The sequence below is a fragment of the Stegostoma tigrinum genome, chromosome 20 (assembly GCF_030684315.1).
Source record: "Stegostoma tigrinum isolate sSteTig4 chromosome 20, sSteTig4.hap1, whole genome shotgun sequence".
NCBI classification, from domain to species: Eukaryota; Metazoa; Chordata; class Chondrichthyes; order Orectolobiformes; family Stegostomatidae; genus Stegostoma; species Stegostoma tigrinum.
In genome coordinates this window covers 32,832,462-32,857,404 of record NC_081373.1, presented here as the reverse complement: position 1 = coordinate 32,857,404, position 24,943 = coordinate 32,832,462, and the positions used below count along the sequence as shown (strand labels likewise).

The 24,943-nt window shown below is 39.4% G+C and overlaps 2 protein-coding genes across 5 annotated transcripts in view; one reads left to right on the top strand and one right to left on the bottom strand.

The window, feature by feature from the left end:
• dock1 (dedicator of cytokinesis 1) overlaps positions 1-24,943 on the bottom strand; it is a 562,483-nt gene that overhangs the window by 237,793 nt on the left and 299,747 nt on the right. The window lies entirely within an intron of this gene.
• Positions 24,033-24,943, top strand: part of LOC125461825 (inhibitory synaptic factor 2A) — a 117,586-nt gene continuing 116,675 nt past the window's right edge. For all 3 annotated transcript variants that reach the window (XM_059653094.1, XM_059653093.1, XM_048551088.2), the window contains exon 1: positions 24,033-24,474. The gene's annotated coding sequence lies outside the window, so the exon portion shown is untranslated. The remainder of the gene's footprint in view (positions 24,475-24,943) is intronic.

The window sequence follows — 24,943 nt, the reverse complement described above, 5'->3', positions numbered from 1 at the left end:
AGCACAAAAGCTGACGTTTCCAGCCTCGACTGTTCATTAGAGGCTTCATCTCGGGTCTAGGCCCGAAATGTCAGCTTTTGTGCTCCTGAGACGCTGCTTGGCCTGCTGTGTTCATCCAGCTCCACACTTTGTTATCATGGAAGAGACAGTGTGGGTTTAATGAAATCATTTCCCACAATAAAAATAATGACATGCATAAATCCCTAGCAGTTAAATAAGACAAGGCAAAAAATGGTAGTTCATGCCATGTAATGAGATCTTAATACTACAGAAAGCCCACAGCAGAGTAGAAAACACAAGATCAAACTTATATATAGGAGAGCAAAGCGAGGCAATGAAAAATTTTTGACAAATACAATCAACGAAAACCCAAAAATGTTTTATTATGAGATAAAAAGCAAGAGTACACAAAAGAAGGGTAGGACTTTTTGAAGATTGAGATCACCTAAGATTACTGCAATACTTTTCTTTTGAGGCCCCTTTATTACTTTTTGTACACTTTGTGCTCCAGTAGTTACTTTTTGGAAACATATAATCTACTGCCTCAAGGAACTTATTATCTTTGTTTTTTCTTACCTCTACCCAAACTGTTGTGAAATATTTACCTTCTGATCTAAGATAATCTCTGACAACTGTGCTAATGTCATTCTTAATTAACAGAGTTAACAACATCTTCTCAGGCCTTCCTATCCTTCTGAAATGTCCATCAGCCTTGACTATTTTGGTTGTGTTGCAACCACATATCTGATATGGCTACCAGGCTACAAGTATTTATTTCTACTCATACTATCAATTCATCCATTTTGATACAAATATTGCACGCATTTAAATTGGGCCTATCAATATCTTTTTTTAAAATCATTCTTACAACCAGTGGCTCTATCATTTGATGCAAATTTAAGTATATATGTTTTGCCCCTCTGCCACACTCTGGATATCATTACCCATGGTATTACCCTGCTCTGGATCTCCCACAACAACTATTAAGACAAGATAACAAAGTGTAGAGCTGGATGAACACAACAGGCCAAGCAGCGTCTTAGGAGCACTTGAAGCTGACGTTTCGGGCCTAGACACTTCATCAGAAATGGGGGAGGGGGAGAGGATTCAGAAATAAATAGGGAGAGAGGGGGAGTCGGATCGAAGATGGATAGAGGAGAAGATGGGTTGAGAGGAGGCAGACAAGTTGAAGAGGCGGGGATGGAGCCAGTAGAGATGAGTAGGTGGGGAGGTAGTGAGGGCATAGGTCAGACTGGGGAGGATGGACAGGTCAAGGGGGTGGGATGAGGTTGATAGGAAGGAAATGGAGGTGTGGCTTGAGGTGGGAGGAGGGGATAGGTGAGAGGAAGAACAGGTTAGGGAGGCGGGGAAGAGCTGGGCTGGTTTTGGGACGCAAAAGGGGGAAGGGAGATTTTGAAGCTTGTGAAATCCACATTGATACCATGGGGCTGCAAGGTTCCCAAGCGGAATATGAGTTGCTGTTCCTGCAACCTTCAGGTGGCATCGTTGTGGCACTGCAGGAGGCCCAGGATGGACATGTCATCTAAGGAATGGGAGGGGGAAGTTGAAATGGTTCGCGACTGAGAGGTGCAGTTGTTTATTGCGAACAGAGCGTAGGGTTCTGCAGAGCGGTCCCCAAGCCTCCGCTTGGTTTCCCCAATGTCAAGGAGGCCATAACAGGTACAGCGGATGCAGTATACCACATTGGCAGATGTGCAGGTGAACATCTGCTCGATGTGCAAAGTCTTCTTGGGGCCTTGGATGGGAGTGAGGGAGGAGGTATGGGGGCAGGTGTAGCACTTCCTGTGGTTCCAGGGGAAAGTGCCGGGTATGGTGGGATTGGAGGGGAATGTGCAGCGGACAAGGGAGTCACGGAGAGAGTGGTCCCTCCGGAAAGCAGACAAGGTGGGGAGGGAAAAATGTCTTTGGTGGTGGGGTCAGACTGCAGATGGCAGAAATGTCGGAGGATGTTGGTGGGGTGGTAGGTGAGGACGAGGGGGAGTTTCTTTTGGTGGTTATTGTGGGGATGAGATGAGGGATGAGTTGTGGGACATGTGGGAGACATGGTCGAGGGTGTTCTCGATCACTGCGTGGGGGCAAGTTGAGATCCTTGAAGAACTTGGACATCTGGGATAAGCGGGAGTGGAATGCCTCATCCTGGGAGCAGATGCAGCAGAGGTGAAGGAATTGGGAATAGGGGATGGCATTTTTGCAGGAAGGTGGGTGGGAGGAGGTGCATTTAAGCCACTCATTCAAATCCCTAACCTTTGTTGGACTGTGCCAATTTACTTGCAGTTTAAGAAGTAATCCTGAGTTTGGTACCTTGGTGATTCTTTCTTTAAATTTAGTCTTTATTTGTTTATAGTTCCTCAGCAGACCTTGTTTCTACGTCATTGATATCCACAGAATCCATGACAATGTATTTCCCCTGCCATCACAAGTTCCACTCCAGCCTACTGCAGGTTCTCAAATCCTGGCACTATGGAGGTTCTCAGCTACATTTGTTTATATTCTGTCCCCTACTAACACTAAATTTCTACTTATTCTCCCATGTGAATGGCCAGTTCTCTCATCTACCTTGAAGCCTCCATTACCAGCAATACAAACTACAAGAACCTTAAAATAGTTGGACAACCACAAAAAGGCTGAGGCACCTATCATCTCAATCGCTGTACCTATCTCACTCTCAGTCACAGCTTCCTGTCCCTAATTACAAATCAAATCAGAAGACCCTAGCTTAAGGGAAACAGTGTCCAAGCTACCTATCACCTTCTGTGATGCATTGCAGTATTCAACAAAAATGCTGAGCATTTTTTTCATATTAAATCGACCTGTTGGGATGTTTTATGACACATTTCTAGAGCAACCACAATCCAGAACAGGAGTGGAAACTGGACTTTCTGCTGTTTATAGTAGGGACACTACCTCTGCACCATAAGACTCTCTAAAACCGAACAGGTAACTTGGGTTACAAGTAACAATATCAGAAGGTTCAACTGATATGCAAACCCAGGGCTTCATGCAAACCCTTCTACGAGAAAATGCTAAAATAAGTATCACATCCTAACAAGTCAGAGAGAACAATAACAGGTTCATTGCCATCTAGACTGACAGGATTATTTAATGACAGTGTTTTATTTTAAAGGGAAGATTGATCTGTTTAACTTGATTTTTTTTTGGAAAGGGTAAAAGCAAGATGAAGATGCATGTGGTACAGGCTATATAAATTTAAGCAAGAGGTTTTACATAATGGATTGATCCTGACCATCCCAAATGATCAGAAAACTAAAAGCTATGTGATCGAAGAGAAAGTAGCAAACTGGAAGCATAATTGGCTCAAATGATAAGAAGGTGGTTGAAGCATTTTTTTATAACTGGAAAGTTCCCTCTTTTGACGTTTTACAATGTTCGGTATCTAGATCTTGCTGTTGTGATTAGTGTCAATAATTTCAAGCTTTGAGTAGGGGACATGACTAAGAAGTTTATACATAATACAAAATGTTGTTCATTTCATTGACAGCGAGGAAGAAAGTTGCAAGTCACAAAAAGCTACCAGTGAACAGGAAAGGGACAAACTCAATTCAATCCAGAGACACAGGAAATAACATATTTGGGGAAAGCAAAACACCAAAGAAATTCATAATAATTAGTATGATACAATGAAATTTAGAGAACAAATGTTTGGAGTGAATGTCCATAGATCCCTGAAGAAAGCAGGTCAAGTGAATAAGATATATTTATTAGTTGTAAGGAGAGACTGAATAGCTCATTAGAATGGAGAAAGCTCAGAAGATTTAATTGCGATGTATAAAATTAGAAAAATTGAATGTGGCGGGGTTTGGTCCCCATGATTGTGGTCCTAAGGTAATTATAGAATCACTACAGTGAGGAAAGAGGCTATTTGGCCTATTGAGTCAGCACTCAACCCTCTGAAGAGCATCCCACCCAGACACAGTTCCCTACCCTATCCTTGTAACTCCACATTTACCACGGCTAACCCACCTAATCTGCACATCTTGGGACTGCAAAAAGCAACTCGAACACCCACTGGAAATCCACACAGACATAGGGAGAATGTGCAAACTCCACAAAGACAGTCACTCAAGGCTGGAATCAAATGTGGGTGCCCGAGCCATAAAGCAGCAGTGCTAACCACTAAATTACTGTCAATGGAAGGGTTAGAAAAGAGTGGAGAAGAATTCTTTTCAGTCAGTAGCTTGTGGAAGTTTAGACCCCTAATCTGTGAAGGCTGAAATCGTGATCATATTTTTTAAAAAAATTGTATAAGCTTGATGTGCCACAACCTACAGGCTATGCACTAGCTGCTGCAAAATCGGAGGAGGTTAGACAGCTCTTCCAAGGCAAAGTCCTGATAGGCCAAATGGCCATTTTGTGCTGTAAATGACCACAATTCTAAAACTGATGGGTCAGTTCCTTCAGTATAATGTTATAATTATGGTTTAAGGATGCATGGATACTATTCACTCCTCTAGTTTATTCACAGCCATTCCAAGTGAATGCAGATTATCATCTCACTACAATCTAATAATCACACAACAGCTATTTTCAAAAATATGCAATATAAATTTGATTCTTCTGTGGACAAGTTTCCAATAGAACTAACAATAATAGTTTACTCTTCAGTACACATCCAGAATGATTCTTGACCAAAATGAGTATTATATCTCGGATTAAATTATAACATATAGAAGGGTTACACACAAACATTCCTCTGGGAGTTGCACAGAGGAAATTAATGTTCAAAGAAGACAATAAAAACATCCTGCTTTTAGATTTCTCACAAATTTAATTAGATGCAAGTGTCCATTCAGTGGTTAAATGAAGAAAATTAAAGTGCACAGATTTAGATCAATTTAATGGCCAGTTTGCAATTTAGATTTCATGGGTAAATATCTTTTAAGCAAGGTGCAAGGGTGCAGACCCCTTCACCTCCTAATAATAATGCATGTATCTCAAGCTATTACACTAAAAAAGTATTAAAACAATTGAAGAAAGGCCAATCTTTTAAAATAAATTTTTAAAAAAATCTTCAAAGTTGAAGTTAATCATGAAAATCAAATCTGTTATTACCTTCAGGTCCCTGACACCCATGTTTTTAAGGCACTAATAATGGATTACAACAGTTTCTCCACTCAGGAGTTCTATACATAAATGGATCAATAAACCTAATCAAACACCAGTTCTAGCTTGTAAAAGTCTAATGATGTGAGAAATCATTGCAGAGTGCAAGACTGTCATAAAAATTCTCACAGTAGTTCAGCTGTTTTTAAAATGTGGATGAACTCTCCTTGAAGCTTCACAAATCAGGAAGCAAATTTCTAACAATCAGAAGTGAAAATTTTGCTGACATTGCTCAACAGACACACTGTGTAGGCATCATTACAGCAGATTGTTTAGTTGGAGTAAATTATTTAGTACTTCAAGGTAGAGGCTGTGAATTTTTTAAGGTTTTTTTTAACATTTAGAAAATACATTCACACGGGAAACATTGAACATAGTTTGGCTATTGCAGAAATTATCAAAGGCATGATTCCAATAAAGCACAAATCAATGAAATACAGATCAAGATAAAGTGCAGTAATAGGTACATACAGTCACCAAAAGCTTAAGCAGATTGAGGCAGAATTTGTGTGGAGGTGCATTCAGGATGTGGCATCAAAACTACATCCACCCAGTGGCCAATTTTACTGCTGTCAAATTACATCCAGATTCCTACACTTTTATTAACATATGTAAAAATGCAACAATGAACAAAAGCATCATTTATAATCCCAGCTGGCAATACTAGACAAGTCATATTCCGAAGCGAAACTTGACTCGGTAAGCCTGAAACTTCATTTCTGTGGTTTGGTTATAGCACTGGTCAGCCACAGATCATATTTACAACAGACTAACAATGTACTTTAAATGAGTGGACTAGGCTTATTCAACAACATAAAAGAAAAAAAACAAAAAATTTACAAACAAGAATAAAAATAAATATTGAACATTTTTCCCTAGATATATCTTTTAGAGGCAATCAACCCCAGAGATGTATCATAGAGTAACGGAGCTGTACGCTGTGGGTTCAGACCCTTTGGTCCAATTCACCCATGTCAACCGGATATCCTAAATTAATACAGTCTTTTCTGCCAGGAGCTGGCCCTTATCCCTCTGAAACGTTCCTATTCATATACCCATGCAGATACCTTTTAAAATGCTGTAATTGGACCAGCCTCCATCACATCCTCTGGTAGCTCATTCCATACACACATCACCCTCTGCTTGAAGAAACTGCTCCTTAGGTCAATTTTAATCTTTCCCCTCTCACCTTAAACCTATGCTCTCTAGTATTGGACTCCCCTAACCCAGGAAAAAGTTCTTGGCTCTTCACCCTAACCATGCCTCTCATAATTTTATGAAGTTTATAAACTTCTGTAAGGTCACCCCTCAGCCTCCAATGCTCCAGGGAAAATATCACCAGCCTATTCAGCCTTTTCCTATAACTCAAACCCTCCAACCCTGGCAACATCCTCGTAAATCTTTTCTGAATCCTTTCTAGTTTCGCAACATGCTCCCTATAGCAGAGAGACCAGAATTGAATGCAGTATTCCAAAAGTGGCCCAACCAATGTCCTGTACAGTCACAACGTGATCTCCCAACTCCTATACTCAATGCACTGACCAATAAAGACAAGAATACCAAATTTTTTCTTCACTATCCTATCTACCTGGGTCTCAACTTTTCAGGGAACTATGAATCTGCACTCCAAGTTCTCTTTGCTCAGCAACACTCTCCAATACCTTACCATTAAGTGCACAAGTCCTGCCCTAATGTGCCCTTCCAAAATGCAGCACCTCACATTTATCTAAATGAAACTTCATCTGCCATCACTCGGCCTATCGGCCCATCTTATCATGATCCTGTTGTAATTCGTTGTCCACTACAATTCAATTTTGCTGTCATCTACAAACTTACTAATCATTCCTATGTTCACATCCAAATCATTACAATAAATGACAAAAAGCAATGGATCCAACACCGATCCTTGTGGCACATTGCTGAACACAAGGCTCCAGTCTGAAAAGCAACCGTCCACCACCAGTCTCTGTCTTATACCTTTAAGCCAGTTCTGTATCCAAACAGCTAGTTCTCCCTGTATTCCATGTGAAATCTTGCTAACCAGTCTACCATGCAGAATCTTGTCAAACACCTTACTGAAATCCATTCAGATCACATCACCACTCTGCTTTCATCAATCCTCTTCGTCATTTCTTCAAAAAATTCAGTCAAGATCATGAGACATGATTTCCCACGCACAAAACCACATGGACTATCACTAATCAGTCCTTGCCTTTCCAAATGCATGCGAATCCTGTCCCTCAGGATTCCCTACAACAACTTGCCTATCACTGATGTCACCTTGCTTAAATAGTGGCACCATGTTAGCCAACTTCCAGTCTTCCAGCACCTCACCTATGGCTGCGGATGATACAAATATCTCAGCAAGGGGCCCAACAAGCACCTCCCTAGCTTCCCATAGAGTTCTAGGATACCCCTGATCAGGTCCCGGGGCGTATCCGCCTTTCTAAGACATCCAGCTCCACCTCCTCTGTAATAGAGGCATTTCTCAAGATGTCACCAATTATTTCCCCAAATTCTCTTGCTTCTATTTCCTTTGCCACAGTTAACACTGATGAAAAATACTTGTTTAATATCTCCCCCACCTCCTATGGTTCTACACATTCTCTCTTCTTCCCTCTAAAATTTCTTATTCAACTGATAAATTTGTAAGCAGTGTTCGTTTGGCAAATTTTTGGACATTCCCAGATGTAATCTGACCAAGTAGCTGGTCTAATTATTTATCATAAGTCTTGTGAATTACTGGAAATGCTGTTTTGACATAATGCTATAACGTTGAGGTTTTTGTTTTTAAAGATGTCACCTTCACAGAACTAAAAACAAAAACCCATTTACATCCACCTTAGAAATCATGTTCCCAAATAACAAGAACAGAATTATAAAACTGTATTACAAATGCAGAAATTGTTGGGACCTGAGGGAACTGCACAACTCGCTGAATCATCTTGAAGTAAAATAGTATATTTTACATGGTCTGAGAATGTCCAAATGGACTTTACAATTAAGTATTTTTGAAGTGCAAGCTTTGTGTAGTATGTTATAATTTCTGTTGAGACCTATAACTACTCACGGCAATGGAATCCCAAATATGCCATTCGAAAGTAATCCAGTGGATACAGAGATAATGGAAACTGCAGATGCTGGAGAATCCAAGATAACAAAGTGTGGGGCTGGATGAACACAGCAGGACAAGCAGCATCTCAGGAGCACAAAAGCTGACGTTTCGGGCCTAGACCCTTCATCAGAAAAGGGGGATGGGGAGAGGGTTCTGAAATAAATAGGGAGAGGGGGGAGGCAGATTGAAGATGCATGGTGGAGAGGAGACAGACACGTTAAAGGGCCAGGGATGGAGCCAGTAGAGGCGAGTGTAGTTGGGGAGGTAGGGAGGGGATAGGTCAGTCCGGTGAGGATGGACAGGTCTGTAATAGCAAATATCTTAATTACATAACATTTCCTTTAGAACCAAATACTTTAATTATGTCAGCACTTCAATAAAGTTCAGTATTAGTACATCTTGGAATGATTTGGTTTTAGTTTGTAATAAGACACAGTACAAGTTCATTATTACAGTGAAGAAAAGAAAATGAAGTTAACGCTTCAGGTCCAGTAACCCTTCCTCAGAATTGGTCACTGAATCCGAAATGTTAACTGTTTTATTTTCTTCACAGATGCTGCCAGATCTGCTGAGCTTCTGCAGCAACTTTGTTTTTGTTTCTGACTTATATCATTCACAGTTCTTTTTTTTACTATTACAGTCCCTTTCCATAAATGGTATAGCCTTTACACGGAATTTTTAAAAATCCTCCTAGTAGAAATTGTATGTTAACTGTATAATAAACTGAAGCATATGAGTCCTTTTGGAATCCAACTTTATTTCAGCTCTGTTTGCAGTGATTACACAATCCAATTTGTCATAATCAATAAAACAAATATGCTGATAATAGGCCGCAAGTACAGTACTTTGCCACTTTCATAAATGTAGCAGGTTTAATTTTAAACACATAAAGCAATGATGGCTTTAGAGATTTATAACAGTTCTCATTACTGTAATCATTGAGGTGCAGTGTTCTATTCACCCATCATTGACACAAAGTGTGTGTTTTGGAAATACATGGATTTGCTTTTTATCCAGCCAAGCAATTAAATAAGCTTGCTTCTGTGTTTATTCATAGAACCAAGTACAAAATATGAAAAATCAGTTATTAAAATCAAGTTCCTGAGGCTAGCACATCTGCCTCACAGCACCAGGGACCCAAGTTCAATTCCAGCCTTGGGTGATTGTGTGGAGTATGCATGTTCTCCCCGTGTCTATGTGGGTTTTTGTCACGTGATCTCATTTCCTCCCACCGACCAAAGAGGTACGGGACCAGCCATGCTAAGTTGTTCCATATGTGCAGGCTAGATGGATTAGTCATGGTAAAAGTGGGGTTACAGGGAACTTGGTGGTGTTGTTAGGGTATAGGTGGGGTTTTCCTCAGAACATCAGTGCAGTCTCGGTGTGTTAAATGGCTTCTTTCTGCACTGTAGGGGTTCGATGATTTTATGAAGATGCATTGTATTAGGTGTGTAAATGTCTAAGTCTGAGCAAAAGCTAATGCATATCACGAATAAACAGTGAATGTGTATTAAACAGTGAAGACATAATAGAATGAAAAATGACAGCAAATTGTTTTGTCTAAATGCAATTAGAAAAGGACATGCATGCCAAAGAACACAAGAATTGGAAAATGTGACTTTGCACTCATGAGTTCCAACATGTTAAGTCCCTGGTCTCCTAATTCTTTGAAGATATCAAGTCGTGATCCAGTTTCAAAGGAGGAATTTTGAAAGAGTGGAATACTTTTATTCATGGAATCAATAATATCTTTCTACATATTTTTTTTAAAAATTCATGATTTTGATTTATTATTGTCACATGTACCAGCTGTGGGTCTCATTGCAAGTGTGAAACCTATTTCATGGCATTTAACTTTTAATATCATTATTACGCAAGTAAGTTAAATATATGTATATCGTAAATATAAACTACTTGAACTCTTCATCAAAAATATTTTGCTCTCACTTTTTAAAATCAGTAGCATCTTGATCCTAGGTTTCACCAATGTAGGTTAATTGTCTATGTTTGCAGAATATGACACTTTAGGCGTCGAGACTTATTGCCTCTAATTTCAGCCTCACATCTGTTAATCCAGCAATCCAATAGACAAGTTTAGAATCTACTTTTATCAGCATTCAATTAAATTTTGCATCCACTCTCTAGGAAACTATCTATACTGCAGTGTAATTCAAGATTATTATATGATTTACTTGACATATTTTGGTAGTATATAAAAGTTACTCCTTGAAGATGGTATCTAAGACAACAGTTTAAAAATTCCTATAATTTCTTACCTTTACCATCTCCAACTATTATTTTCGCTGTAGCAACAAGATCTAAAATAATCAATAATCTCAACTTAGTGCTAGACAGCCAAACTCCACTCTCTTTATGTATGATACTAGTTTAAGTGTGCAAAGCCTATAAATCTCGACATTGGATGCTATTGACAGCAATTTTAAAATCTCTCAGAACATGTTCCTACTTTAATGAAATGCCAATGGCAATACTCATTTCCTATTATAAGCTTGGAATGAGATTTTACACATACGCAATCTGAGTACAGTGCACTTCAAAGTGATGCACTTTATTTTTCTGCTAAAACCCTTGGGAAAAGAGATGCATGTTGAGCAAGAAGTGAAGGACTTCAAGGCAGTCCCAAACAGTTGAAGGAACAAGATTTTCAACAGTCCTTCTGACAAAAAGAAGGTGTTTTGGTCATGTTTCTAGGACAGAGATACTGGGCCTAATTTTACATCTGTGCAAGTGGATCTGTTTTGAGGTGAATTAAAATTTAATTCTGATTAACAATGCAATTGAGTCATCATTTAAATCTAATTCATGTAGCTTTAATGTTGACAGAACCCTTTATTTAAAACTGGCAGGTGCACACTCAACAAGTCTAGAGAAAGGTACCGTCACTACTTTTGGTGGGAATGTGATAGTGGGGAGAGGATGGACAGATGCCTCAACAGGTAGGTGTCTTCTTCCCCTGCAGTTGTTACTGGGCTATGAAATTCCATACTTTGGTCAAAGAATTGAATGTTCTTCTGACAAAACATACAACATTTTGACATTATCTTGGATATATTAAAAGTTCTACATTCCAAAAATTGGTAGGATTAACATGCTCAATTAGACATGCCAGAGGACTGCAACAAAGGCAGCATGCCAACATTGTGAGGGTCTCGCACTACTTGAAATTAGTGTTTATTACTAAAATCTAACTTGTACTTCATAAAAGGGAAGGGCATTAGCACAAGAATAGGTGAAGGCAGTCACATAAAGAGTAACACTAACCTGGGAAGCACTGACGAATGGAAAATGATTGGGAGACAACATTGTCTCACATTTTCAGGTGATGCACTGGAGGCCTTGGCGGAAAAGGGAGGGATGGTCTCCACTGCCAGTGAGTTAAAACATTCTCCAGACACATCCATAAAAGACATTGAGAACAGATAATAGCAGAAGTCAATGCTAGGAGTCAAATTACAAGAATTTTCCCTCGAGTACTGTAAGACGTTCAACAGCATGAGTGATCAACATTAGTGAACATTCTGTCATCTGCTCCATTAGCTTCACACACTGTTTAATACACCGCAATTCCATGACTCACTCATCAACAATCAATCAGCACTCACAGCTGACATCCATATGCTTCACTACACCCACTCACATTTAGCACTGCTGCAAGCCTCACACTCACATCCTGAACATACTGTCAGTTCTTTGACCACACCACTAAAACAAATTGTACAACATTGACCACTTTGTTTCCATCTTTCATTCAGGACATTGGCATTGTCAGCAGGACCAACTGGAAGCAGCAGGCAAAGTTACTTGTTTAAACCCACATTTCGGAGACTATAGTGGTTATGACTGGGACATAGTTTACTCAGGCTGCGGTCAGCAGCAGGACTGAAACCATGGAAAATGATCCTCGTATTCACTTTCATGTGAAGTAAAATGCTCATGTTGCCATGACAACATTTTACCTACAAGATTCATAGTCCGTTGTCACACAACAACTATATACTGAAGAAGTGGAATTCCTTTTGATTGTGGTATGGGCCAGAGTTGACATTTGGCACCCCCAAAACTAAATATATGCAGTCAATTATACATTGCTCCGTTAGAAAGCTCTGAATCCTTACAATGCCATTTGTTCACTGTATCTCAATCTTTCTAGCATGGGAAAATGAAATGCAAACGCTTTTCATTAAGCAAAGAGCCTCACTGACATTCCTTACATATCAGTGGACGGCAAGTTGAGAGACATTGCAAACAACTCCAAAATCCAAATAATAAGCATAAAAGTTTATCACCACCACTGATAATATGACCCTTCTCCTATGGTATAGTTGCCGTTGTGGCTGCAGCAGTTCAAAAATTACATTATTGAGGGTATCCTTAACGATTAATAGACATTTTGTACACAATTTCTCACAAGAGTTAAGGTCGGAAACCTGACCACCTTTGGGTGAAATGGCTGAAAGCATTCTGTTCCTCTTTCTTTCCCTTCTTGTAACTTGTCCTGCCTCGTGTTGTTTTAGTTCATTGTCCTATTCATGCTGCAGTCTAAGAGAATTGCCTCCAAGTACACATATTTTTGGAACAGCTTGTTTTAGCAATGTGAGGCTGAGCAAAACCTCTTAACACCTGCTGCACTCTAAAGAAAATGTCAAAAGCCTGAATTAAAGACGCAATCAGAATAAATCAGCAAGCATCTTATGTAAGAATATTCCTTATATTAAGAAGAATGTTGGCGGGGGCATTAGATGGTGCATTAAGCTTCAAATTAGCTTTGGTGGTATTAAATCTGAAGCCGGTTCTGCACACTTCAGACTATCACCCTCAACAATTTGATAGCCAGTGTGATCTGTCCAACTAAAATGGGTGCCTATAATCACAATATCTCACTTGCATGCAAATTTTCAAAGCCTGGTTCAGTTGCAGAAGCCAGCAGCAAAAAAAAGTAGAATATTTCCATTTAGCCTGCAACATTTTATAAACCGACATGCAAATTACTGAAATCTATTTAGATGAATAGATTTTACTGTTCCAAATTATACCCATATCAACTAAACAAATTATTCAGAGCTAAAAGTTATTTGGAGGTGCAAATATAACACAATTGGTCAATAAAGCACTTTAAGGTCCCGTAAATTAAAAAGAAACATACTATGATTCAATGGCTACAGTCAGAAGGTCCATGAAGCTGTTAATGAAACATCTTATACTTTTGTCTTTCAAATATGAGGAGCAACAACACTGAGATGGCTAACCCACAAATATATTTGATAATATGTATCAAACATATCTCTGATTCTGGGGCAAAATATACCAACCAAAGGTCAGATAAGATCCTGAGAAGACTTGACAGGTTGAATGCTGAAAGGATGCTTCCTCATGTAGCAGACAAGAACCAGCGGACTCAGCTTAAATATAAGGAGTCTCCTATTTCCAAATGTATCAGTTAGGAGCAATAAGCACTTTGGCCCCTCAAGCCATCTTCACCAGTAAATAAGATCACGGATAAGCCGGTTACGCCACAATTTCACCTGCCTCTAAACTCATCCCCTTGCTTGTTAAGAATCTATCTACATCTGCCTTAAAAAATCCAAATATCCATTGATTTGTGATGACAAGAGTTCCAAAGACACTCAATACACTGTCACAAAAATGTTTTCCTCATCCATGTCTAAAATGAATGGATCCTTATTCATAAACCATAAAACCTAGATCTAAATACTCACAACAGGAAACACCATTTCCCCATCAACCTTGTAAAATACCTGAGGACCTCATTTGATTCAATCAAATAAACTCTTGAGTAGAAACCAAAAGAACTGAGGATGCTATAAATCAGGAACAAAAACAAAGTTGCTGGAAAAGCTGAGCAGGTCTGGCAGCATCTGTGGACAAGAAAACAGTTAATGTTTCGGGTCTGGTGACCCTTCCTCAGAACTCCTCTGCAGCACTCTTAAGTAGCCTGTCCAAATTTTCTTCGTAAGACAGGCTTCTCTGAAGTACTTCGAACATATCTACATCATTCCTTAAACGAGGAGAAAAATACTGCGCACGGCACTCGCTAATACACTACATAATTGAAAACATTCTGTTGGCATTTTTTAATGGTTTTCAATCTCTCATCATTTATACTTCTTTAAAAAAGTTCTGCTCAATAAAATGGACAATTCCACATTTTCAAACATTATATTGCTAGATCTCTGCCCCTCAATTAACCTATATCCCTTGTAGTCTCTTCGGGCCCTCTTCACAAGTTACCTTTCTACTTATTACAAGATGATCAGAGGATTAGATAGGGTGGACAGTGAGAGTCTTTTTCTGAGGATGATGATGTCAGCTTGTACAAGGGGACATAGCTACAAATTGAGGGATGATAGATTTAATACAGATGTCAGAAGCAGGTTCTTTACTCAGAGTGGTAAGAGCGTGGAACACCCTACCTGCCAATGTAGTGAACTCAGCCACATTAGGGGCATTTAAACAGTCCTTGAATAAGCATATGGATGATGATGGGATAGTGTAGGGGGAGGGGCTTAGATTAGTTCACAGGTCGGTGCAACATCGAGGGCTGAAGGGCCTGTTCTGCGCTGTACAGTGCTATGTTCTATTCTTGTCTTTATCAACAAATTTGGCATTCATATCTTCACAGTCTCTTCCTAACTTTAAATGAATTCTAAGAAGTTGAAGTGCCAGCACAACTCATTGTGACATACCACTTCCATATCTTTCCAAATAGAAAATGACTTCCTTACCTTTACTTTCTGTTTCCTCTTAGCTAACTATTCTGCTATCCATGCCAATATGTTACCCCTACACAATAAGCATTTACTTTCCACAGTAACCTCTGATGTGGCACTTTATTAATTGCCTTCTGGAAATCTATGCGTAGTATGCCCGCAGCACAGGTTACTTCTTCAAAGAATTCAAATGAATTAGCTGAACATTATTATTATTTCACAAAACTATGGTGCTCTGTTTGCTTACATTATCTGTATTCTCTACTTATCTTTAACAATAGCTTCTAATATCTCCCTGTGACAAATGTTAAATTGGCCTACAGCTGTTTGTCTTCTGACTCACTTTTTGAACAAGATTTGCCAAATCCAATCAAATGGAACCTCTCCATATCAAAGGATTTTTGGAAAATTACAACCAGTGCCATAAATTATCCCACTAGCCAGTTCTTTTAAGCTGGGAACAAGTCTATTAAGGCCCAGTGACTTGGCACCCCACAGCTTTGATAATTTGCTCAGTACTAACCCAGGTGATTGTCGTTTGTAACTGGGTATCTCTCTCCCCCCATTTCCTGATGTTAGCTATTTCTTGCATGTTAATAACTGCTCAGCTCCTCTGCCATCTCCTCTGTTTTCATTACTGATTCCTTAACATCTCTTCTTTCTATGGGACCAATGCTCATTTTATTGATATACAAATAGATGTTAGAAATACTTACCATCTGGTCTTATATATCTAGCTGGCTTTCTCTTGGACTGACCTTTCTTTCCTCATTAACACTGTAATCATTCTTTGCTGCTTTTTCTGTTTTGTCCAACCTTTTGACCTGCCACCCTTTGCATAATTGACTTTTTTTTTCCTTTATGTTTTATATTATCTTAAACTTTTTTAGTCAACTACATGTAGTGGATCCTTCTCTTGGATGTTTCTTGACTGTTGTAATGTATCTATTCTGTGTATTCTGAAATTTCCCATTAAACTTCTGACACCGAATCTCTACTGACCCATCCTTAAACCTAATTTTGCAGTTCACTCTGATTGTATGCCTTCGAGATTGTTTTTATTTCAGTTTAAAATTCTAGTTTTGGGGCCCTCTCTTTTCTCTCTCAAACAACATGTAAAATTCAATTACATTATGATTTCTGCTGACTGTGCGATTTTAATGGGCGATTATTAAGCGCATCTCATTGAACCGTATCACATCTAGTAAAGCCTGCTCTCTGGGTGGCTCTGAAATGCACTGTTCTAAGAAAATATCCTGAAAATATTATACAAACCTTTCATCTAGACAACCTATGCTCATCTAACTTCTCCAATATTTATGTAGGCTAAAATCCACCAGGTTTATTACCATGCCATCGTCCCACGCTCACATTTTTTTTCTTTTTTCACTCCATCCTACGGTTATTGTTAGGGGCCAACAATCCACTTCCAAAATTGAAGTGTTGCCTTTATAACTCCTTATCTTCACCCAAATCACTTTCTTATTGTGGTTTCCTGACATTAGATCACTCTTCTTTATTGTGCTAACATCGTCATTTAATTAAAATTGTCACCCTTCCATCTTTTACTAGCTTTCTTTTATTTTCTAAATATCGCTGATTCATCAATATTTAGGTTCCAATTTATGTCTGTCTTACATCTGTGATGGCTAGGAGATCATTTTTATTTATTACTATATGCAACTGCTTTGCTTTCAATGCTAGCTACATTCAGTTTAGTCCTTTTATTATTTTGGTGACTTCTAGCTTTATTTGATTTATTCTTAAATTTCTGTCAGGTTCTGCTCATCATCTTCTATATTAAAATTCGCTCTTTTGCCTGACCACTACTTTTTTTATTTACCATAGCTTACCTGATTTGATCCTTGGTCCCACTATTTAATTAAAACCCTATTTTCCTTATTTCTCTGTCAGTAGGTCAAGAGTCTGAAACTCTCTTTCCCAAAATAGTTGAAGCAAGATTAATGATTTTCTTTTTGAGGCATAGGTACCTAGATTCTTGACCAACATGGAATCAAAGGGTATAGACTGTACACGGAAAAAGTGAAGGTGGGGACACAATCAGATAAGCAGCGATCATATCAAATGGTGGAGCAGGTTTAAATAGCCAAGTGATCTACTCCTGCCCCTAGTTTGTATGTTTGTACATACTTTATTAACTTTGAAGACAAAAAGCCTTAAATTGAATTTTTAGAAAATAAGTCTAACTTGCATTAGGTTTAATCATATTTGTGAATAGCCAATTTACAACAAAACAGATGCAGTAAAATAATGAAAAGTGGAAAAAAACTACTTCTAAGTTTAACATTATTGAGTCTTAGATTAACATTGAGTGGCATTATCATTACAAAATTCACACGATCAATACAGTGCAGTTACCACTGACCAGAAACTGAATTGTAACAGCTATACAAATACAAACTACAAAGGCAAATTAGAGGCTAGAAGTTCATGTTTAAATCCAAATACATTGAACTGTGTGAAGTTTCAATTTCTGTTAGACAATTTCCCTGCTTTCCGGGATGACCCAACTAACATGACCACCCTGACACACCCCTCAACTCAATTAGTTTTTTTAACCTGTGACTAATGACCAACCTGACAACCACTCTGATTCCCCAGCTGTACTCTAAATATCCTTGAACATCCTGTCACCCGACCACCCTCCATGAATCCCCAAAATGCCCCCTTGATTAGATGTGACCAGCCCCTGTCTAAGTAACTTTTCTAATCCAATTTATCAACCACAAATCCATCTACACACTTCCCAACCTACATGTCTGCCACCATAAGCTTCCAGCTCACTCATCTTTCATCCACTGTTACTATTTCACCAACCGACACCAAGTGAGATTCCTGCTTATTTGGTTATCACCTCACCTGTTTGACAGGAAGATTGGTGGCGTGGTAAATCACGAGGAGGAAAACCTTAAATTACAGGATGATTTAGATGGACTGATGAGACGGGCAGAACAATGGCAAATGCAAGCTAATCTTGAAGAATGAGGAGATGCATTCTGGCGGGGGGCGTACAAAGCATGGTAACTCGCTAATGAATGGTGGAGCTGAGGAAATAAAGGATCAGAGGAACCTTAGTGTGCAAATCCACAGATCCTTGAAGGCAACAGGACAGGTGGATGAGATGGTTATGAAGGCATGTATTGAATACAACAGCAGGGAGATGATGATGGAACTGTTTAAAATGTCAGGCTTTATCCAGAGTATTGTTTGCAGTATTTTTGTCACACTGTAAGATGCAACTACAGTAGGAAGAGTGTAGAAGAAATGCACAGGATGTTACACAGTCTGGAGCATTTCAGCTGCAAAGTGAGCAAAAAAACAGCTGAGGTTGTATATCTCAGAACACAGAAGGCTGAAAGGGAATCTGTTTGAAGTGTTTACAATGGTGATGGGCATAGATAGGGTAGATAGGACAAAACTGCATGGTGGACCATCAATAAGATTAGACCATCTGGGATCATCTTGGACAGCTACCCAACTGGATACCAAATTGGCTGGTCAGTAGAAGACAGAGGGTTATAGGCATCTAAAACTCACTTCCCAAAACAGTACAGAGACAGGATCCTTTGTAATATTTAAGAAGCACTTAGACAATCTCTTTTAGGACCATAGCATACTAGGTTACAAGCCAAGTGCTGGAAAATGGGTCGAGAGTAGATAGGTGCGTGACGATTGGCGCACTTATGTTGGGCTGAGGAGCGTCTTTCCATGCTGTAAAACACTACGGCTTTCATTTAAGAACTTGCTGCAATTCCCTGCTGAAGATAAAGCCAATGATAAAGCAATTACAATCTAGAATCCTCAAGAGGCCGTGATGGACAGGTGTTAGTGTCTCAGGAGTCTAGAATTGGAGAAAATCATAGAAAATAGAGATCGATGGCAGGCAAAAATTTGAAAGCAAGAATGAGGCTTTTAAAATCTGGGCACTGCTTAACCAGGAGCTAGTATAGATCAGCGAACAGAATGCTGATGGGTAAAAAGGATTTGAGACTGAGGAGATGATTGCACATTTGGATGACCTCAGATTTATGAAGGGTGCCAAACTATCTAACAGTCACTCATTATGTAATTATTCAATAACATATGCATTTCAATTAATCAAAGCTCATTATAATTAAGTTATTCAATAAAATGCATAGATTCTTCACAAAGTAAATAAAACCGAATTACATAAATTCAAACTACAAAAATATATTTCAGCCTACGAAACTCAGTTTGCATGATAACATGCAGAACTTTAAACGTGCTTTGTGTAGACACCTAAATAAAAACTGCATAAATTTTGACATTTTGAAGATAAAAGACAATAACACAAAAGCTGCATGGTATCAAACTATCTGCAATTTACATTTCAGTATCACAGTTACGTCACACACTGCTTTGCTTTAACATTTAAAAGTGGTATTCTTTGATTGGCATTATTTGCAATAAAACAACTCAGGATGCAAGCATATGTATTTAGTGGCAATTCTTCAACATGAAAAAGTAAGACTTTTTGAATGTTACATGGGATGTCCAAGTCACTGGCAGTGCTGATACTTTGTGCCTATCTCTCTGACTGCCCTTGACTGATTAGCTCCCTAACCTATTTCAAAGGGCAAGTGGGGATCATTTTGCTGAATGGCTGGTTTGCAATGTAGAGTGACACTGAAAGCAGTTTCAATTCTTGCACCAGCTGAGGTTACCATGAAGACTCCTTCTTCTTGACCTCTCCCTTCCCTTCAGGTCAAACCATCACTAATCATCTCTTTATAATGAGAGAGCAGCCACATAGTCCTCTGGGACAATGACGGCATTATTTACTCAGAGGCCAATTAAGAATCAGCCACATTTTTATTGGTCTGGAGTCACAGGTGACTCAGTACGGACAGCAGTTTTATTTCCAAAAAAGATATTAGTGAACCAGATGCGTTTTAACAATTTAAAATGGTCACATGGTAATTCCAAATTTTATCGAGTTTAAATTTCACTATATACCATGGTGGGATGTGAACTCATGTCACTACAGGATTAGACTGAGTGACAATGCCACTGCTACTTTTGAACAATGTACCACTCTGTCAATAATGTAGAATCAACAAACATTTGGTTACATAGGTTGATCAAACTACAGTTGAGAATTGCCATCTAACATGGATTATAGACTATTAATTGTAGCTAATTTTGGGAAGGCAAATTATACATATGCTGGACAACAAAATGTGAGGCTGGATGAACACAGCAGGCCCAGCAGCATCTCAGGAGCACAAAAGCTGACATTTCGGGCCTAGACCCTTCATCAGAGATGGGGATGGGGTGAGGGTTCTGGAATACATAAGGAGAGAGGGGGAGGCGGGCCGAAGATGGAGAGAAAAGAAGATAGGTGGAGAGGAGAGTATAGGTGGGGAGGGGATAGGTCAGTCCAGGGAAGACGGACAGGTCAAGGAGGTGCAATGAGGTTAGTAGGTAGGAGATGGAGGTGCGGCTTGGGGTGGGAGGAAGGGATGGGTGAGAGGAAGAACAGGTTAGGGAAGCAGAGACAGGTTGGACGGGTTTTGGGATGCAGTGGGTGGAGGGTAAGAGCTGGGCTGGTTGTGTGGTGCAGTGGGGGGGAGGGGATGAACTGGGCTGGTTTTGGGATGCGGTGGGGGAAGAGGAGATTTTGAAGCTGGTGAAGTCCACATTGATACCATTGGGCTGCAGGGTTCCCAAGCGGAATATGAGGTGCTGTTCCTGCAACCTTCGGGTGGCATCATTGTGGCACTGCAGGAGGCCCATGATGGACATGTCATCTAAAGAATGGGAGGGGGAGGGGAAATGTTTTGCGACTGGGAGGTGCAGTTGTTTATTGCGAACCGAGCGGAGGTGTTCTGCAATGTAGAGGAGGCCACACCGGGTACAATGGATGCAGTATACCACATTGGCAGATGTGCAGGTAAACCTCTGCTGATATGCAAAGTCATCTTGGGGCCTGGGATAGGGGTGAGGGAGGAGGTGTGGGGTCAAGTGTAGCATTTCCTGCGGTTGCAGGGGAAGGTGCCGGGTGTGGTGGGGTTGGAGGGAAGTGTGGAGCGAACAAGGGAGTCACGGAGAGAGTGGTCTCTCCGGAAAGCAGACAAGGGTGGAGATGGAAAAATGTCTTGGGTGATGGGGTCGGATTGTAGATGGCGGAAGTGTCAGAGGATGATGCATTGTATATCCAACATGGGCCTCCTGCAGTGCCACAATGATGCCACCCGAAGGTTGCAGGAACAGCAACTCATATTCCGCTTGGGAACCCTGCAGCCCAATGGTATCAATGTGGACTTCACCAGCTTCAAAATCTCCCCTTCCCCCACCGCATCCCAAAACCAGCCCAGTTCGTCCCCTCCCCCCACTGCACCACACAACCAGCCCAGCTCTTCCCCTCCACCCACTGCATCCCAAAACCAGTCCAACCTGTCTCTGCCTCCCTTAACTGTTCTTCCTCTCACCCATCCTTTCCTCCCACCCCAAGCCGCACCTCCATCTCCTACCTACTAACCTCATCCCACCTCTTGACCTGTCCGTCTTCCCTGGACTGACCTATCCCCTCCCTACCTCCCCACCTATACCCTCTCCACCTATCTTCTTTTCTCTCCATCTTCGGTCCGCCTCCCCCTCTCTCCCTATTTATTCCAGAACCCTCATTCCATCCCCCTCTCTGATGAAGGGTCTAGGCCCGAAACGTCAGCTTTTGTGCTCCTGAGATGCTGCTGGGCCTGCTGTGTTCATCCAGCCTCACATTTTATTACCCTCACCAGTATGCAGTCCGACCAGGCACACACAAGCAGATGCTGTGCTGCACCCAACATGACATGGCACCAACTGCACAAAAAACATTCACCGTTAAGTCAACGTAGACAGCTACAATTGGCTTTTTTTAATACATTTTGTTTCTGCATTTCTTCAGCAAATGCATGTGCAGTTACACAGACAACAACCACAGAAAGTTAGTATGTTAGTGTTGAAGCAGTCCAGAAGGGGAAATAGTTGTCCTTTCTCTTCTAAATATTCCATGCATCAAAGTCCTTTCCTCCTTGTTCAAAGGTTTAAGTTGCATGGTTCTCAACTCACCTTTCACCCACCACTTTGTTTCTCCCCTACCAATCATCAACACATATGTCAGTAAAATATTGCTACTCCTGCAGAGAGACAACCTCAAGACAATATTTTGTTTGCGAAGGGTAAATTCCTAATACCAGAAACACATTACTGACAATTACATTTGCTTATCAAGATCACCAAAGAAAGTGCCAGTATATTTTTGAAGCATCAAAGCAGTACTTCTTACACATATATTTCTGCTAATATAAAATGATGCACCTAAAATAATTAGTTGCACTATTAAAATTTTTAAATGTTTTTATAAATTTAATGACAATTATTTTATTTTTAAGAAGGCAATAAACTTACATGTGTTGTATTTAGGATCTCAAATTGGCAACAAAAGATTTTATCATAGTGTGAAGCAGAACAAGTAAAATAGAATATTAAAAAAAGGTGCATCTGAAAAAAAACTGTGTTCAAAAGTCTGCAATTACATAGCTAAAGTCAAAGGACAATTTGAACACATTCAACACAGTATTTTGTATAGTCATCCTTAAGTTTTTTAATGGCCCCCACAATTCCTTCTACAATATGGCATAAACTTCTTGAACAAATCATACAAACAAACATTAAGTCCTACAGGAGTGCAAATCAATAAGATCCTGACAGACGCAATCATTAGTAACAATGACAAGCTGAAATAATTCTTAGAAGTAAAAAGTGCCAATTCCAGAATAACCATGCAATTTTGGCTCATCTATCAAATTTAAGTTCAGTGCTCTACAAAAACTAAATACATACTATTGACTCAAATTAAAAGCATTTGTAACCTGTACCAGTCAGCGAAGTTCTGTTGAATACTTACAAACCGTATTTATTGTAAAAGAAAATTGCAACTGAGTTTTAGTTCACTCAAATTGAAACAGTACGTTGCAATGAAATGTATTAATGGATTATTCATGAGCTGATCTACTTTTAAGAGGCAACTACAGAAAAACTCTGAAATCCGACAAAAAATTACAATTGAATGGTCACATACTGAAGGAAGATTTTCTTGGAAAACATGCATAATTTAGCTTCATGTACATCTAAGCAATAGTAGGTACTAACAAGCGACTGTTCAAATGAAATGCATCTGCAGTTTCTGCATGTTACGATTCCCCAATAAGAAAAATCTCCAGAGTCACATTACAAGTCTAAGAGCAGTGACCTACTTAATGTCATTGAAGATGCAGCAATATGAAAAGAATTGCTTTTAGCTCACCAACTAATGATGGTAGTGCTCCCAACTGACTAAACTGATGAACGACTCCCAACTGTTCACTGCTATATGCGTCAACTGATGCAGATAGCAGTCCCTTCGCAATTAAATAAAAGCTGCCAACTTTCATATGCACTGCTCTCACATGACCTCTAGCTTTGAAAATATGGTGTTACTGTTTTATTTTATTTGAATGCAAATGAGGTTTTGGCTAAAACAGATACAATCAAAGTTAGATACTTTTAAGAGTAGGTTTTTGATTTTTGAAAGAAGAAATTTGAGTTTTATAAGAAAATGATGCGGAATGAAAATGTCCTAGAACTAAATGGCAGGGAAAACAATTAACAAAGCTGACATGCAGCTTTTGTTAAACTAATAATTTCACAGTGATCAGCAGTCCAAGTAGAAACTGCATTAACTGATCAGCAACATTCAAGTTGCTTAAAGATCAGTTGTACATATTAGTGCACAGATTGCTTTGGGTATCAGATTCAACAAGTATCAACATTCCATGAAGTGAAGAGGGGTTAAATTAGTAATATTCTAACTCTCCCTAGTGGGAGTCAGCAGCCTAAAATACTACAAGAATTGATTGCTTTATCTCAAATGTCAGCATGGAACATGTGGGCAGAAAACATCCAATTAAAAAAACTGCAGCAAAATATCATTTTTCACTCTCACTTCAAGCAGCCTGGAATTCAGTTTGTGGAATAGCTTGCTGGCATGTATTCACTGTAGAAACATTTCAGCCAAGATGATAAGGAGGCTATGTCTTGCTTTGCATGCATAGCCTGCCACTAGCAGCTGATAGGAATTGGACTTCCCCAGCAGCCTGGAGAGCTTGTACACAGCAATCTCGGTAGCAGGAAATTTCATAAGTGCATGGCTGCCTCTAGTGAAAGCATCGTTGGTCACAGCTGGCTAAATGTCTCACTGCTATAAGGAGAAAGGCGCAGACTAAATACTATGGAGGACATGGAACTTTGAGCAATAGCTTAATGCGCAGCTTGGGAAGTAAGCTAACACTTCATATTCTACAGTGCTGGATCATTACTGAAAATCTACTTCACATCCACATGGATTTTAACGACAGAAGCAGCACTCAGACATTGCACTTTCATTTCTAATTTACTTAAAAGGTAAGTAATAATTTTTGTTTTAGTTTCAGAGCTCTCATTTCTCACAACAAATATTAAAATTAATTTCAGCATTGCCTAATGGAAAAATGTAGTTTATGAACACATGTAGCATAGACTTGAATACAATGTTCTTTACAGATCTTGAAAGGAGATTTATGTCCTACTTGCACCTTATAACTTATTATTTTCAAAGTCTGCTATACTTTTACCATGAATATAATAAGATTTATTTCAAGGAATTTACTATCAGGCTCTTGCTTAAACATCCAAATCAAATGAGTTTTTTTGACCTGCATCCGCTTTGCAGTAGCTTTTCTATCAAATAAGTGACAGCTTGACTGAAATAATTTAGAGAACAGGCATGCATAAAAACCTTCTTAGATACACTGTCCAGTGAAATCTGATGGTCAACAATGACAAGTAGAAACTACAAGGCAATGATCTGAAATAATTAGAGCACTTCAGGATA